Genomic DNA, 15997 nt, shown 5'->3' on the forward strand with positions numbered 1-15997 from the left:
TCCCCAGTCGACTGCCCACGCATTGAAGTCTCCGGCAATTGCCACGAGGAAGTGCTGCTTCACATCCTCGGTCAGTCTATCCAAGAAGTCGGTGAAGTCATCGATCGAAAGGCTCGGCGGGGCGTAGTAGCGGTAGACATATATGTCATCAAACTTCACCCTCACAAATCCATACTCATTACTGCTGGTGGTGCTCTGGAAAGGTCGATTCCCACAAGCCCAGATGACAGCCTTCTTACTGGTGTCAGTAACCCAGGATTGCGTGCCAAGATGTCTATATGGCTCTGAGATGCAGACCAGATCGACCTTCCACTTTCGCACCGTCTGCATGAGCAGATCGTGTGCGGCCTCACAGTGGTTGAGGTTGAGCTGTAGTACTCTTATTGCCGTCTGTTGGTAAGCTTCTGGAGTGCCTCCTTATATGCTGGGCATCTGCTGCTACCAGCAATATGGGCACAGTTCTCAACGCTCCCTTTTTCGGTATACAGGGCACATCGGGGCTCCTTCCTACATTCTGCGATCTTGTGGCCAGGATCAGCATATCTGACACACAGTTTCGATCTATCGACTTCACTCTTGCATTGGATGGCGAGATGGACGTAGCGCCAGCACTTGAAGCACTTTATCGGGTTGTTCGTGGTGCTAATGCGGCAGTTGACCCATCCAATCCGGATCTTGCCTTTCTCTTCCAATTTTGAGACCACGTCTGTGGTGACTCTGATGATCGCTCTCTGCGTTCCTCTGTAGGCCTTTCGGAGAGACTTGATGGCGCTCATGGAAATATTGCAATTTACACCATCTTACTTCTGTATAGCTTCCCAGATTTCCTCTTTCGTAGTGATCTCGTCCCAGTCTTTCATTTCCATTTCCACTTCTAGAATTTTGCTCACTACCTCTGCATCATGCATCGAATTTCTTCAGATGCGTCTCCTTACTTCCGTTGTTTCTTCCGAGGCTTCTTCATCTCAGCTGACGGCGGTGTAGGGGTGGACTGCTTCTTCCTTTTGCCCTTCGCTAAATCCCTAGACATAGGAGTGATATCCCCTGATGTGTTCTTCAGCACGCTAGAATACGTACGAGTGAACGATGGTGTTGTTTGTGAACCTTCCTCTGTTACGGAGGTCGGTTCACTGACCTTTCCGAGGACTACACCCTCTATCTCCCGCAGTCTGGCGCACTTCTTGTACTTGCTCAGCGTCGCGTTAGCTAGACTGGTCAACTCGCCGTGCAGGTCCTTCTTACTCCTAATAAATGTGTGTATCGACTTGATGGCTTTCCCCATCTCTTCGAGCGATCCTGACGTGTTCTGTCTAGCAGACAGGAATTCCTCGTATTTGAGCGTATCCCGGTGATCCGAATCTCACGGGGATCGTTCATTTCCACTTGTAGTATGTGAAGCCAAGTGGTCCGGCATTGTTCGAATAAAATGATGATTGGCTCCTCCCATGTCCATGGAGCCGGCACCAGCATTAGCGCTGATGGCAGGATTCTCCCTCAGAGGGCTACCTACATGGGAACTATTTATGTTATCATCACCCATCATGGTTCTACGAGCTGTTATCGGGAGCCTGACCCGGGGGTGTTCTAGGGAGCCCACCCTGCACACCTCTTTTAGAGTTGGGTTTCTCGGAAGGTGTTGTTTCGCGCCGACGTATTTTATGTAGTCGATACCCTACATTCTGAACGGCAGTTCAGAATATCGAGATTTTTCCTACCCACCACCTAGATATGCGCCACATTGCAGTACCTTCTAGCCTGCGAAGCTCTCAGGAAGTAAAGGCATTCCTTACTGAGAGGATCCGTGGTTTTTTTTTTTTTTCTTAGTTGAAAAATGCATTTACGCACACACTCGGGATTGGGAGTTTCCCAATTGTAGTGTCCGACTCGATCTGGTCTGAATGGTGGCGACCACGAGCTGCCAAGGTTGGTGAGACCTAGCTTATCTTAGCTCGGCGAATGTGTAACCAATACGGACTAAAAACATACCCCTATCACCTGCCTCTCATTTCCCGTGGAACCGCCGTTAGGCATTACTTCACGGGGAGAAGATCCAGCCGCAGCTGTTCATTCAGGTGATCGAAGTCATTGCTTCCTTCCTACCGATTGTTCTTCTTCCGCTCTTGTTTTTCACTGCGAAATTCTTTGAGGACTTCTGCTGTAATGGAACTAGTCGCTTTTGAGGCTACCTCTGACGAGAGCATGGCGGCTACCACTCTCCGGTACAATCCGTCCTCCTAGCGCAGTCTCCCGTGTACTGCGGGCCATCCTGAATCGCGGACACACAAAAAACACGTGCACCGCAGGTCGGGCACTCCGAGGAATCTTCATCTTTGTAATAGTGAAGATATTTCCGAAAGCACCCGTCACCAGTAAGGATTTGTGTCAGGTAGTAGTTGACCTGTCCGTGGCTCCGGTTCAGCCAAATATCTACCTGCGGTATGAGTCGATGAGTCCATCTCCCCTTTTTCGAGGCGTCCCACAGCAGCTGCCAGTGCCGTGTGCTGTTGCCTCTCTCCTCTGTTTTCAGATTTTCTGGGCTCAATGTTGTTTGTCCTTTTCGCCAATAAAGGCACATTCGCTCTTCGGCTAGTACTCCGATGGGCAGCATCCCGGTAATGACATACACTGCATCTTCGGACAGGGTGCGATATGCACTGGCAACTCGCAAAGCGTTCAGTCTGTAATGTGGGGCTACTTTCCGCGGTGATTCTTGCACCTTTAGTGCGTCCCCCCAAGTAGCAATAGCATACGTGATCACTGATGTGATCATTGACGTGATCACTGATGACAATGGAGCTCTCCTCCTTTGTTTCGGACCTCCGATATTCGGCATCAGTCGGGATAGGGTGGTCCTAACCCCCGACACCTTGGCACTTACATGTACGGTATGCTGCTTAAAGCTGAGTCGGACATCGATCATCACTGGCTGAGTTGAAGGCGTTCTTGATGTCTAGCGTCGCCACTAGGCAGTACTTCTTCGTACCTTCTCTCCATCTTGTACCAGAGATCGCCTCCTCGGCAGTGTTGACGACGAGGTCAATGGCGTCGAGAGTAGAGCGACCTTTCCGGAATCCGTATTGGTTATCTGCTAGCAGCGGTTCTACTGCTGCTTCTATCCGTCTGTGGATGATACGCTCGAGGGTTTTCCCAGTTGTATCTCGGATGCAGAGTGGGCGATATGATGATGGTTCGTCCGGTGGCTTCTTCCCCTTGGGGAGGAGCACTAGCCTCTGCTGCTTCCACTTGGCGGGGAAAGTGCCTTCCTCCAATCCTGGTACTACATTGATCGCTGCTTTTAGCGCAATGTTGGGAAATCAATCAAGGCCAGGAGCCTTGGTGTTCCCCACCCTCTCCCAGGCTTCCTTCAGTTGTTCTTCTGTAATTGGTGGAATCGATGTTTCCACGCATTGCTCTGTGGGCTGGTGGAGTTCCGGTTGTGGAAGGAACAACACCGTCACGATCTTCTTCAGGAGCTCGGAGCATGTCGGCGATGGCATAGGCTGGCTTTTCAGCCGCGTCATGACCACCTTGTGCGACTGGCCCCACGGATCAGCCTCGACTTCGTCAAGGAGTCCAGTCCAGCATTGCTTCTTGCTGTCCTTGATCGCTTTGTTCAACTCTCGACGTGCATCCTTATATTTCATCGCCAGTTCTTGGGAGTTCGGTTTTTTTCGACCACGCTGCGACGACCTTCTAGTCTTGCCGCACTTCTCTCCAAGAGCGGCGATCTGGTCGTTCCATCAGTGCACCGGTGGCAGACGGTTTCGACTGCGTTTATGAGGCATGGAGACATCACAGGCCTCGGTAACTCTTCTCATGAGATACTCGACTTTCTCCGTAGCGCTACTGCCACTTATCGGGTGGTCATCTAGTGCCATTAAAAATGAGCTAGGATCGAAAGTGCTCACCTTTCAGCCGATTTCGATGGTCTTCTTAGGTGTTGCCCTGATCCTTCGACCAGCGGATACCTCCCAAACATTTGCTCGATGGTCACTGGCGATGTAGATGACCATCACCTCCCAGGAGCAGTTCCCTCTTGCGAGATTACTGCTCACAAAGGTGAGGTCTACGATTGAGTTCTTCTCTCCTCTCACAAACGTGGGTTTCTCACCATTGTTTAGCAGGATAACGTCCCGTGACGACATGGCCTCCAATAAAGCGTGCCCCCTTGCTTTGGTCTCCTTGCTACCCCAGTCAACTGCCCAAGCGTTGAAGTCCCCAGCGATTGCCACGGGAAAGTGCTGCTTCGCGTCCTCAGTCAGTCTGTACAGGGAGTCTATGAACTCGTCGAACGCGAGGCTTGGTGGAGCGTAACAGCTGTAGAAATTAATTTCTTCCAGTTTAGCTACCACAAAGCCAGGTGACTCAGTATTCGCAACACTTTGAAACAGAAACTTGCCACAAGACCAGATGACGGCCTTGCGACTCTTATCCGTCTCCCAGGGTTGAGTGCCCAGATGTCTGTATGGCTCCGAGATAATCACCAGACCGATTTTCAGCTCCCGCACCGTCTGCATGGGCAGATCGTGCGCGGCCTCACAATGATTGAGGTTGAGCTGTAGTGTCCGCATTATCGTTTGTTATTCGCCTTCTGGAGTGCTTCCCTAAAGATAGGGCATCTGCTGCTGCCAGCAATGTGGGAACAATTCTTCGTTTAGTTTTTCTCGGCACACAAGGCACAGTGAACTTCCTTCTCACAGGCGGCAGGTTTGTGCCCAGCTTCTCCGCACTCGGTACAGAGTTTTGCTCGGTCCACTCCACTCTTGTACTTGATGGCGAGATGCCCATAGTACCAGCACTTGTAGCACTTGGCCAGTCTTTTCACCCTTCGGATCCGACAATTGACCCATCCTACGCGAATCTTGATCAATCAATCTTGATCGGTCAATCTTGATCCTCGATCACCTAGGACTTTCTTCGCGACCGCTGCAGCCACTGTCAATGATGCCGTCTGGGTACCTCCATACGTCTTCCGCAGAAACCTGATGGAATCCGAGGGGATCTGGCAGTCCGCACCAGCAGCGAGCTGCAGGGCCTCGAGCACTTCCTCCTTCGTGGTCAGTTCATCGAGATCTTTGATCTCGACGTCCTCTTGTGGCCCTTTACTGAGGACATCAGCCTCCTCTCCGAGGAGCTTGGCTATCGTCCCCTGTAAAGCATCAGCCTTAACATCCTTGTTCTTCGCCAGAATGATCAGCATGTGCCCCGTGGCCGTTTTGCGGATTTTATCTACGCAATCGTGAGCCTACTCAGATGGTATCTGCTGCTTCACTCGTTTCAGCATCTCCGAGTATAGCTGCTTGTCTTTCGGACGAACATTCAGCGTGTTTGGCTTCGTTTCTGGCTTTGCGTGTTTCTTCTTTTCCTAGATTTTCTTGGGCTTTTCTGGTAGCTCCGGTTTCTGCCTCTCCCTTTTCCTCTTGACCCGCTCCCAGTCGGAGGACTTTGCGGGTGGATCCTCTGTCTTGCTGCGGGCGTGAGCGGCTTCCTACTCTTGCTTCTTCTTCTTAAGGTCCCTGATGTCCGTCGGTGGTGACTCTCGCGTCTTCCGTTTCATCCTGGAAGTCTTAGCCTTTTCAGAGAGAGTTGAGCTCTCATCCTCGAAGTCAGTGTCGATAGTCGTTGCGGTGCCTTCAGAAAGCGTCCGCGTTCGCTCTAAGAGGAAGGATACCGACGTCACTGGCAATGGCTTAGTCTGCCCTGTTTGCCCACTTATCTGCCTGAGCCGTTTGGCAGAGGTGCTGATAGAGTTCACCATCTCTCAAAAATGAGCGTTAATGCTTCTCTTCTCCGTCATGTAGGTGGTCAGGTCGGCTATGAGCTATTCGTGTCTATCCCACATCTTCTTCAGTGTGACCTCGTCACTTAGCCCAGTTTTTTGAGCCACGTTGGCCTGCTTCTTATATTCGTTTTGTATGTTTAGTCTATTGTTCATTATATTCCCACGAGTACTTAGGGAAGTATAACTATCCACTCCGAACAGAGCCCCGGCTGTTGGAGTAAGGCCACTGAATACACCTGGGGTGGGACCTGGTGCCCCAGGGACCACCGTTTGCGGCTGTTGTAGGGAGCCCACCCTGCACGCCTCTTTTGGAGTTGGGCTTCTCTCCCAAGATGTCCTGAAAAGGACACGTCTCGGCTTGAACTACTTCTTAGTTTGGGTACATCCCCTAAGCCCCCCTACCGTCGGCAAGGTCCTGCAGTTCGTAAGAGGGCAGGATCCGTGGTGTGTGTGTGTGTGTGCGCGCGTGAATATGCGTGTGTGTGCGTGTTTTTTTTCTACGTCATGGTCTGGAAAATGCTCTTTACACCAGTTGTGCCCGAGTCGGTCAGGTCTTGACAGTAACGACCACGAGCCCAGGTCTCACTCCCGGTTAGTGGGACCTGCTTTCAGCTCGGCAAATTTGCAACCCATATGGACTGAAAAATATACCTTGACCCTGTAATTCTTCGCTTTATCTTCTGTTTGCGGAACCACCGTTAGGTATTAATTCGCGAGGGAAGACTCAGCTATTTGCTCTTCCTTCTTTAAACTCAATATATGCCCCCGTTCCCTACTGAGATGTTCTGTGTAGGTAGAAGGTTCCATTGGGTTCTGTGTCTATTCTGCAGATTTACGTTTGCATTCCTCATTCCTGAGCTCCTTCATGGCCATGGCCGCGAAGTTACTCATTGCTTCCGAAGCTGCCTGTGATGACAGTAAATCTCCCAGCAGGTTCTCAGGCAGAGCCTGCCTTCCATGTGATACTTCCCAGCTGCTCCGGGCCTCACTAAAACGTGGACATACGAAGAATACGTGTTCCGCGTCCTCGTCTACGCCTATGCACGTCGGGCACTTCGGAGAATCTTCGTGTTTGAATTTGTAGAGATAGGTCCTGAAACACCCATGCCCCGCGAGCATCTGTGTCAGGTAATAATCAACCTCTCCATGTTCACGATTGAGCCAGGCATCCACCTTTGGGATTAGGCGATGAGTCCATCTCCCTTTGGTTGATGTGTCCCAATTCAGCCCATACTGCCATCGGCGTATGCTGCCTAGGTTCTCTTCTGCCGCTAGTTCTTCGGAGCTCAGCGTTTCTGATCCCTTCCGCTGGTAGAGGGCTCTTCGTTCCATAGCTAGTAGCTCTATCGGTATCATCCCGGCGATGACATATACTGCATCCTCAGATACCGTCCGATATGCACTTGCAACTCTAAGGGCACTCAGCCGATAGACTGGTGTGATCCTGCGGCGCGCTTCTTGCAAGTGGAGTACGTCGGCCCAGATGGCACTGCCATATGTAAGCATCGACGTTACAACTGAAAACAGCAACGCTCGTCTTCTTTGCTTGCGGCCACCGATATTAGGCATGAGGCGTGATAAGCTGGATCTGACTCCAGACGCCTTGGCACCTACATGCACTGCCTGCTACTTAAAGTTGAGTCGGGCATCGATCATCACCCCCAGGTATCGGATGAATGGCTGGGATGTGAGTTCGGTATCGCCGACTTGCAGCGTGATCGTCTCTAGATTCTTGCGGCTCGTGATGAGAACTGCCTCGGTCTTGTGCTCAGCAAGCTGCAGGCCGACTGAGTCCATCCATCGTCTAATACGCTGGGACGTCCTGTGGAAGATGCAGTTGATCTCCTCCAGGGTTTTAGCCACGATGGTTACCGCCACATCGTCATCAAAAGCGACGAGTCGCGCTCCGTCTGGTAGTGCCATCTTTAGCAACCCATCGTACATGACGTTCTACAGTAGAGGGCCCAGCACAGATCCTTGAGGTACTCCTCCAGTGACTCTGTATTCCCTCGGACCAGCCTCTGTGTCGTACTTGAGTATTCGGTCTGTGAAGTAGCTATCTACCATCCGTCGTCAGTATTCCGGTACGTGCATTCCGCCCAAGACTTCCAAAATGATGCTCCATCTGGCTGAATTGAATGCATTCTTGATGTTTAGTGTTGCCACTAGACAGTATTGCTTGGTGCCACCTTTCCATCTCGTGCCGAAAATTGCTCGTTTGGCGGTCTTGACGACGAGGTCAATAGCGTCAAGCGTTGAGCGATTTCGCCGGAAACCATATTGGTTATCGGCCAGCAGGGGGTCGACGACCTCTTCTATTCTTCGATGGGCAATGCATTCCAGGATTTTGCCTGCCGTATCCAGCATGCAGAGTGGACGATATGATGATGGTTCGTTAGGCAGTTTCTCCCCTTTCGGTAAAAGCACGAGTCTCTGCTGCTTTGACCTGCCAGGAAAGATGCCCCTCGAAGGCATGCATTGTATGCATCCAGGAACAGGGTCGGTGCTGCTTTAATGGCTGCTTTAAGGGTGATGTTGGGTACGCCATCAAGAGCAGGGGCCTTGTTGTTTCCCACTCTGTCGCAGGCTTCCATCAGCTGCTCTAGCGTAACTGGTGGAATCGACTCTACATCGCATTCATCAAGATGTTGTTGGGCCACTTCCGGCTGTTGCGGGAACAAAGCCGTGACTATCTTCTCCAGGAGATTGGGGCACGATGGTGATGGCATCGGCTGATTCTTGAGCCGCGTCATGACCACCTTATATGGCCGACCCTATGGATCACGGTCGACCCCTTCCAGGAGCTCGTTCCAACAGTTTCTCTTGCTATGCTTGATGGCCTTGGTGAGCTTTCGTCGAGTCGCTCTATACTTTGCATCCAGGGATGCAAAAGTTGTCTTTTTCCTTGCGCGTTGTGGAGACCTCCTCGCTGAGATGCACTCCTTGCGGAGATTCGCGATTTGGTCATTCCACCAGTGCACCAGCGGTCGCTGACGCCCGCTGCGGTTCCGCGGCATGGTCGCATCACAAGCGTCGGTAACTCTTTTCATGAGTTTACCTACCTTCCTCGTAGCATTGCCCTCGCGTAGCGGATTGGTGTCCAATGCTACCAGGCATATGGTCAGCTCAAAACTACTCACTTTCCAACCGATCGAGTTTGTTTTCCCCGTTGCCGGTCTTGTTCTCTCATTTGGTGTAACCTTCCATAGTAAAGATCGATGATCGCTGGCCGTGTAGGTGTCACTCACCTCCCATGAGCAGTTCCCTGTCGTTAGGTTACCACTCACGAAAGTGAGGTCTACGATGGAGCTGGCCTCGCCTCTTGTAAATGTGGGTTCGTCACCGTTGCTCAGGAGGACCACGTCCGGCACAGACATGGCCTCCAGGAGTGCTTAACCTTTTGCATTGGTCTCTTTGCTGCCCCAGTCGACTGCCCAGGAGTTGAAGTCCCCAGCGATTGCCACCGTGGGAGTATTGCTTCGTATCCTCTACCAGTCGGTCCAGAAAGTCCGTAAATGCATCAAGGGAGAGACTGGGTGGAGTATAACTGCTATAAAAGAAATGCCACCAAACTTGGCTGTCACAAAACTAGCTTCCCCCCTATTGGCACTGCCCTGAAGTGGATACTGTCCACAAGACCAAATGACGGCCCTGGAACTGGTATCGGCTACCCAGGGTTGAGTGTCCAGTTGTTTGTACGGCTCCGAAATAATCGCAACATTCGCCTTCAGCTCTCGCACCGTCTGCATGAGCAGATCGTGTGCAGCCTCACAGTGGTTGAAGTTCACCTGCAAGACACACACTATTGCACAACGCGGATCTTCTGGAGTGCCTCCTGGTAGACTGGGAATTTACTACTACCAGCGATATGGGCACTATTCTTCGTGGGGTCTTTTCTTGCGTACAGGACGCAGCGGGCAGTTTTCTTGCACTCAGCGGTTTTATACCCTGTCTCTCCGCATTCTGCACAGAGTTTCGATCGGTCGATCTCGCTCCTGAAGTTCGTGGCGAGATGTCCATAATGGCAACATTTGAAGCATTTTAGGGGTCTCATCACTGCCACTACGTGGCAGTTGATCCAGCCAATTCGGATCTTCCCTCGCTCCCCTAAGATCCTCCTTGCGACAGGCGCAGGAAGTGTCACTAAAGCAGCTGGCGTTCCTCTATATGCCCGGCGCAGCGATTTGATGGCCTGCGGTGTAATTTCACTGCTGTCGCCATCTGCCTTCCTCAAGCCATCGAGGACGTCTTCCTTCGAGGTTTCCTCGTCAAGGTCTTTGATCTCGAGCTCTTCTTGTGGGCCTTTATTCTGGACTTTTGTCGATTCTCCAAGAATCTTGGGAATGGCTTTCTCCAAGTCCTGGCTTTCCTTTTCTGTTCCTTTAGACAGGATGATAAATAGGTCGCCTAAGACCATTCTACGTATTTTATCGACACACGTAGCTGCTGTTTCAGCAGGAACCTGCTTTGTGCGACTCAAGACCTCCGAGTATTTCGCTTTATCCGTTGGACGGATGATCAGCGCGTTTGGCCTGACTTTTGGCTTCTTCTGGGCCTGCTTTTGGCTCGGATTTCTCCGTGGCGGCTTTGCCGTCGGGTCACCACTCTCCGACGCTTCCACTTCTGCCAGCCCTCATCCACTTCGATCTCGTCTTGGTCCTGCCTTGGCTGGGTTTGCCGTTGGTAGGCTTGGCCTTCGCAGACTTCTCAATGTCCGGTTCATCCTCGTTCTTGTCCCCCTGACTTGGTTTCGAGACCCGCTTAGGTGGGGTCAGAGTCTTCCCTTTTTTGAGCCACTTGAGCATATCGGAATACGTTCCAAGTGAATCATGATTCCTCTTCTTGCTGGTCCCAGAATCCTCCCTCTTCTGATCTTGTGGCTCTTCTTGAATCTCCACCTCTTTCGATGTTGGTTCATTGAGTACAACTTTCTTCGGCACAATTTGTTCTACCTGGGCTTCGTGCGTCGACCTAAGTCGCCTAGCAGAAGCCTGAATTTTTCTAAAAAGCTGGCGGATGCCCTCATTTATGGCTCACTTATTCCTCATCATTTTATTTAGTCGATACCCTATGTTCTGAACAGCAGTTCAGAATATCGAGATTTCTCCTATCCACTACCTGTATACGCGCCACGTTGCAGTACTTTCCAGCCTGCAAAACTCTCAGGAAGTAAAGGCGTTCCTCACTTAGAGGATCCGTGGTGTGCGTGCGTGCGTGCGTGCGTGTGTATGTGTGTGCGTGTGCGTGTGCGTGTGCGTATGTGTGTGTGTTTTTTTTATAGAGGTTTAGGAAAATTTTCAAAAGATTCTGGTCAAGTGATGTTAAAAACCAGATCTGGGATTTTTACCCAGTAAAAACCCTGTTTTCCTCTTTTTACCTCTAATCGTTCGTTCCCATTTCCCTCGCGGCACCACCGTGAAGTATTACTTCGCGAGGGGGATCCTTAGCTGTTTGCCCTTCCACTCTGTCTATCCAATGTACGTCCCCCTAACCTGCTAAGATGTTATGTGTGATTAGGAGGTTCCAAATAGATTTCTCACCTATACTGCAACCTTGCGCGGGCGTTCCTCGTTTTTGAGTTCCTTCATGACTTCCGCCGCAAAGTTGCTCGTTGCATCCCAGGCTGTCTGTGATGACAGCATTGCTTCTAATAGATTCTCGGGCGAGACTTTCCTTCCGAGTTCAGTCTACCAAGTATCCCGGATGTCACTGAAATGGGGGGCATATGAAGAATATGTGCTCCGTGTTCTCGTCCACTTCTGCGCAGGTGGGACACTTCGGGGAATCTTCATGTTTGAATTTATGAAGATATGCCCGGAAGCATCCGTGTCCTGAAAGCATTTGACAAAGAGAGTAGTTTATCTCTCCATGGTCTCGACTTACCCAGGCAGCCACTTATGGGATCAGGCGATAGATCCATCTCCCCTTCGTCGAATCGGACCATTTCTGCTGCCATCGGCTCAAGCTGCTTCGTTTCTCTTGGATTTTCAGTTCTTCGGGATTCAGCGCTTCTGATCTCTTCCGTTGATACAGGGATCTTCGCTCCTCAGCTAATACCTCTATCGGTAACATTCCTGAGATGAGGCAGACTGCGTCCTCAGATACCGTCCGGTATGCACTCGCAATTCTGAGGGCACTCAGCCGATAGACAGGTGCAATTTTACGAGCTTCTTGCAGGTGGAGAACGTCAGCCTAAATGGAAATACCATATGTAAGCACTGACGTAACCACTGAAGACAGTAGCGCTCGTCTCCGTTGCTTACGACCTTCGATATTGGGCATGAGGCGTGCTAAGGTGGATCTGACTCCAGATGTCTTGGTACCCACATGCTCCGCTTGCTGCTTGAACTCAAGTCGGGCGTCGATCATCACTCCAAGATACCGAATAAACGGCTGAGATGTGATTCGGTAGTCACTGACTTGCAGTGTGATACTCTCTAATTTCTTCCTACTAGTAATGAGCACCGCTTCCGTTTTATGCTCCGCAAGTTGCAATCCAACTAGATCCATCCACTGACGTATCCTCCTGAATGTCGTATCGAAGATGGAGTTGATTTCCTCCAGATGCTTCGCCATAATCACCACCGCCACGTCATCCGCAAATGTCACGAGTCTCACCTCAGTTGGCAATGCTACCTTCAGCAATCCATCATACATGATGTTCCACAAGAAAGGGCCCAGCACCGAGCCCTGAGGTACCCCTCCGGTGACTTGGTACTCTTTAGGGCCGCTCTCTGTGTCGTACTTGAGAACTCTGTCGGTGAAGTAACCAGCTACCATCTTCCGCAGAAATCCTGGAATGATCATTCTCTCGAGAGCCTCCATAATGCAGTCCCACCTGGCTGAGTTGAAGGCGTTCTTGATATCTAGCGTCGCCACCAGGCAGTACTTTTTCGTACCTTCTCTCCATCTTCTTCCAGAGATCGCCTCCTTGGCGGTGTTGACGACGAGGTCAATGGCATCGATGGTAGAGCGACCTCATCGGAAGCCGTATTGGTTATCATCTAGCAGCGGTTCTACTGCGGCTTCTATCCTTCTGTTCTTCTGATGATCCGCTCGAGGATTTTCCCAATTGTATCTAGCATGCAGAGTGGGCGATATGATGATGGCTCGTCCGGTGGCTTCTTCCTTTTGGGGAGGAGCACTAGTCTCTGCTGCTTCCACTTGGCGGGAAAAGTGCCTTTTTCTAGGTATGCATTGTATACGTCCAGAAACAGTCCTGGTGCTGGATTGATCGCTGCTTTTAATGCAATATTGGGGATTCCATCAAGACCAGGAGCCTTAGTGTTTCCCACTCTGTCGCAAGCTTCCTTAAGTTGTTCCTCCGTAATTGGTAGCATCGATGTCTCCATGCTGTGCTCCGTGGACTCCCAGAGTTCCGGTGGTTGAGGGAAAAACGCCGTTACAATCTTCTTCAGGACCTCGGGGCATGACAGAGATGGCACAGGCTGGCTTTTTAGCCGTGTCATAACCACCTTATACGGTCTTCCCCACGGATCCCTCTCGACTTCGTCGAGGAGTCCAATCCAGCCTTGCTTCTTGCTCACCTTGATAGCTTTGGGAAGCTTTCGGCGTGCATCCTTAGATTTCATCTCCAGTTCTTCGGAGTTTGGTTTTTTCCGACCACGCTGAGCTGACCGTCTAGCCTTAACGCACTTCTCTCGAAGAGCGGTGATGTGATCGTTCAAATGATTGCTCGGTGATCGCTAGCGCTGTAGATATCCATCACCTTCCAGGAGCAGTTTCCTCTTGCGAGATACTGCTGATGAAGGTGAGGTCTACTATTGAGCTCTTGACTCTTCTTTCGAACGTGGGTCCATCACCGTTGTTCAGCAGGACAATGTCTAGTGAAGACATAGCCTCCAATAGTGCTTGCCCCCTTGCTTTGGTCTCGTTGCTACCCCAGTCGACTGCCCAGGCGTTGAAGTCCCCCGCGATTGCAATAGGGAAGTGCTGCTTCGCGTCTGCAATAGGGAAGTGCTGCTTCGCGTCTTCAGTTAGTCTGTGCAGTAAGTCCGTGAATCCGTCAAGGGTGAGGCTTGGTGGAACATAACAGCTGTAGAAATAAATTCCATCCAGCTTAGCTACCACAAAGCCAACCTCATCAGTAGTCGCAACACTATGGATACTTTCCGCAAGACCAGATGACGGCCTTGCGACTCTTGTCCGTCTCCCAGGGCTGAGTGCCCAGATGTCTGTATGGCTCCGAGATGATCGCCAGATCAATCTTCAGCTTGCGCACCGTCTGCATAAGGAGATCGTGTGCGGCCTCACAGTGGTTGAGGTTGAGCTGCTGTATCCGCATTATCGTTTCCTATTCACCTACTGGTGTGCCTCCCTGAGGACAGAGCATCTGCTGCTACCAGCAGTATGAGCACAGTCCTTCGATGGATCTCTCTCAGCACATAAGACACAGCGAGCCTCTTTTCCACAGGCAGCAGCTTTGTGTCCCTCTTCGCCACACTTTGTACAGAGCTTCGCTCTGTCTACTTGGCTCTTGCATTTGATGGCGAGATGTCCATAGCGCCAACACTTGAAGCACTTTGTCACTCCACCCTTTGGATCCGGCAGTTCACCCATCCTATACGAATCCTACCGCGATCGCCTAGGACTTACTTCGCTACCGCTGCAGCCACCATCACTGATGCAGTCTGGGTACCTCCGTAGGCCTTGTGCAAAGATCTGATGGCATCCGGGGGAATTTGGCAATCTGCTCCCGCCGTGAGTTTGAGGGCCTCCAGCATCTCCTGCTTCGTCGTCAGCTCATCGAGGTCTTTGATCTCAAGCGCTTCCTGTGGCCCTTTACTGAGGACATCAGGCTCTTCTCCAAGGAGTTCGACTATCGCCTTGTGTAAGCGGCCAGCTTGATCCTCCTTATCCTTTGATAGGATGATCAGCATATCTCTTGTGGTCGTTCTGCGGATTTTGTCGACGCAGTCACGAGCCTGGTCGGAGGGTATCTGCTGCTTCACTCGTTTGAGCACCTCCGGAAGTACTGCTGCTTGTCCTTCGGGCGTACAATCAAAGCGTTGGGCCTCATGACTGGTGCCCTCTACTTTTTTTCTCCTTTTCCTTGCTCTTTTCTAGTGGCTGTGCTTTCTACCTCTTCTTCGGCTTGACCTGCTCCCACTTCGATGAATTTGCAAGTCCGTCCTCCTTCTTGTTCGGGGCATGAGCGGCCTTCATCTCATCTTTCTTCTTATTGAGGTCCCTAGTATCCGTCTATGGCGAGTCTCAAGACTTCCTGTTCATCGTGGAAGCCATGTCAACAGAGAGAGCAGAGCTGTCACCCTCAAACTCCGAGTCCATCGAGGTCGCGGTGCCTTCAGTGAGCGTCCGCGTCCGCTCTACAAGAAAAGATGCCGGTGTGACCGGCAATCGCCTCACCTGCCCTGCATGTCCTCTTAGTTGCCTGAGCCGTTTGGCAGAGGTACTGATAGAGTTCACTATCTCTCGACAATGAGCGTTGATGGTCCTCTTCTCCTTTATGTAAGTGATCAGGACGGCTGTGACCTATTCATGCCTATCCCACATCTTCTTCAATGTGACCTCATCACTTGGCCCAGTTTTTTGAGCCATGTTGTCCTGCTTTTTATCTTCGTTGTGTATATTTACTTTATTATCCATCATGTTCCCACGAGTACCTAGGGAAGTATAACTGTCCACTTCGAACAGAGACCCGGCTGTTGGAGTAAGGCAACTAAATACACCTGGGGTGGGACCTGGTGCCCCAGGGAGCAACGTTCGCGACGCCAACTACCCCTGGCGTCTTCCAGGCCTCAGCACGGTGACCACCTTTACATTAGGGGTGGGCTGTTGTAGGGAGCCCACCCTGCACACCTCTTTTGGAGTTGGGCTTCTCACCCAAGATGTCCTGAAAAGGACAGACCTCGGTTTGAACTGCTTCTTAGTTTGGGTACATCCCTAAAGCCCCTCCACCGTCGACAAGGTCCTCCAGTTCGTAGGAGGGGTGTGTGTGTTTTTTTTTTTCTTCCTTGGTCTGTTCGGAGAATGCATTTACGCACTATCGCCCGAGGGAGGTGACCCATGGTTCCCTCCGTCAGGCGAGTGTCGGACTCGGACATACTGTCAATATCGACTAAACTCCAGTCAGACGAGTTTTCACTTACCACATACTCCCCGTGGGACCGCCGCTAGGCATTACTTCACGGGGGGACATTCTAGCTGTGGCTCTTCCTCTATCAAAACACTGTG

The sequence above is a fragment of the Diachasma alloeum genome, unplaced genomic scaffold (assembly GCF_001412515.2).
Source record: "Diachasma alloeum isolate Michigan unplaced genomic scaffold, Dall2.0 Dall_scaffold_00490, whole genome shotgun sequence".
Taxonomy (NCBI): domain Eukaryota; kingdom Metazoa; phylum Arthropoda; class Insecta; order Hymenoptera; family Braconidae; genus Diachasma; species Diachasma alloeum.